General features: G+C 41.9%; 1 non-coding gene across 1 annotated transcript; it reads left to right on the top strand.

The window, feature by feature from the left end:
- The first annotated feature begins 1,978 nt into the window (after window positions 1-1,978).
- Window positions 1,979-2,083, top strand: LOC131189446 (U6 spliceosomal RNA). The gene has a single exon (XR_009153051.1). It is a non-coding gene; the product is annotated as a U6 spliceosomal RNA (small nuclear RNA).

Here is a 2,083-nt window from a genome sequence, read left to right as displayed (position 1 = left end):
AATGTCACTGACCCAAGTTAAATCAGGAAAATTGTTTTTTGTCTGATAGATTATAGTCATGTTTCAGCAATTGTTTTTACATATTTACCTTATGAGTATCTAACAAATGATGGCAAGGAGTAACTTACACAGTTTCAATTAATAGTTGTATTCCTTTTTGTGAGTGGTGAAAAAACAGGAATGGAGCTGATGTCTAAGAGAGGCAACCATCCTCGATAAGGGTGGGAACCCACAACTCTTTGTTGTCTGAACCACTGGCATGAATCTACCAGATGGAACAGCTTTCTTTCATGTGTTCAAACCAAATGCTCAGTAAAGCATTTGATAAAGTAGACCATAACCTACTACTAGATAAAGTAGAAAAATGTGGGTTAGACAGCACCACCACTAGATGGATTCGTAGCTGGCTGACCAACCGCACTCAACATGTGGTCCTCAGTGGAACTACATCCACATGGAGGGAAGTATGCAGTGGAGTACCCCAAGGCTCTGTTTTGGGCCCAGTACTCTTCAACATCTTCATCAATGACTTGGACGAGGGGATAGATGGGGAACTCATCAAATTTGCAGAGGACACCAAGCTGGCAGGAATAGCCAACACTCCAGAAGACAGGCTCAAGTTACAGAAGGATCTTGACAGACCTGAACATTGGGCACTATCTAACAAAATGAAATTGAACAGTGAAAAAAGTAAGGTTCTACATTTAGGCAAAAAAACCCAAAATGCACAGGTACCGTATATGTGGTACCTTGCTCAATAGTAGTAACTGGGAGAGGGATCTTGGAGTCTTAGTGGACAACCATTTAAATATGAGCCAGCAGTGTGCAGCAGCTGCCAAAAAAGCCAACACAGTTCTGGGCTGCATAAACAGAGGGATAGAATCAAGATCACGTGAAGTGTTAGTGCCACTTTATAATGCCTTGGTATAATGCCACTTGGAATATTGCATTCAGTTTTGGTCGCCATGATGTAAAAAAGATGTGGAGACTCTAGAAAGAGTGCAGAGAAGAGCAACAAAGATGATTAGGGGACTGGAGGCCAAAACATATGAAAAACAGTTGCAGGAACTGGGCATGTTAATGAAAAGAAGGACTAGGGGAGACATGACAGCAGTGTTCCAATATCTCAGGGGTTGCCACAAAGAAGAGGGAGTCAAGCTATTCTCCAAAGCACCTGAAGGCAGGACAAGAAGCAATGGGTGGAAACTAATCAAGGAGAGAAGCAACTTAGAACTAAAGAGAAATTTCCTGACAGTTAGAACAATCAATAAGTGGAACAACTTGCCTCCAGAAGTTGTGAACGCTCCAACACTGGAAATTTTTAAGAAAATATTGGATAGCCATTTGTCTGAAATGGTGTAGGGTTTCCTGCTTGGGCAGGGGGTTGGACTAGAAGACCTCCAAGTTCCCTTCCAACTCGGTTATTATGTTATGTTATGTTAAGATCTGGAGCCAAAGCACCTGCTGAAGGCCTTGAAAAAATAATTGAAGATCAGCCTGGCATCTCAGGGGAAAAAGCAGCAACCTCAGCCTGCAGGGATACTGCTTCCACTGATGAATGGAACTGTACGGAAAGCTCTGAAAGGGATATCAGAAGGCTTCGGCCCAAGCGGCCAGGAGGTTTAAAACACTACATAAAGCTGTAATGCATTTTGACTTAGTGCCACATGAGCCATATGAGCTTAACCGTTCCGAATTGTAATGTCTGATTTATGGCGTAGTATGGTAGGTAGGTGATTCTTCAGTTGTGTTATTTTTCAGTAAACCATCTCTACTCAATTTGTTTAGCAATCTAGATTAGGTCAGGGCTGTTCAATCCTGACAACCATTTCAACCTTGAATCCTGAGAGTTGGAGACCACACAACTTAAAAGTTGTCAAGGTTGAGAAATATGGATTACACTAATGGATGGGTTCACGCTTCCCATTAAACTATAATTTGTTGTAATTGTGACCTGACTAAGCTAAAATGTATGTTAGCTCGCTTCGGCAGCACATATACTAAAATTGGAACGATACAGAGAAGATTAGCATGGCCCCTGCGCAAGGATGACATGCAAATTCGTGAAGCGTTCCATTAAAAA

This window comes from Ahaetulla prasina, chromosome 1 (genome assembly GCF_028640845.1).
Source record: "Ahaetulla prasina isolate Xishuangbanna chromosome 1, ASM2864084v1, whole genome shotgun sequence".
NCBI classification, from domain to species: Eukaryota; Metazoa; Chordata; class Lepidosauria; order Squamata; family Colubridae; genus Ahaetulla; species Ahaetulla prasina.
Note: the sequence above shows the minus strand (reverse complement) of the source record. Positions and strands in the feature narration are given on the sequence as shown.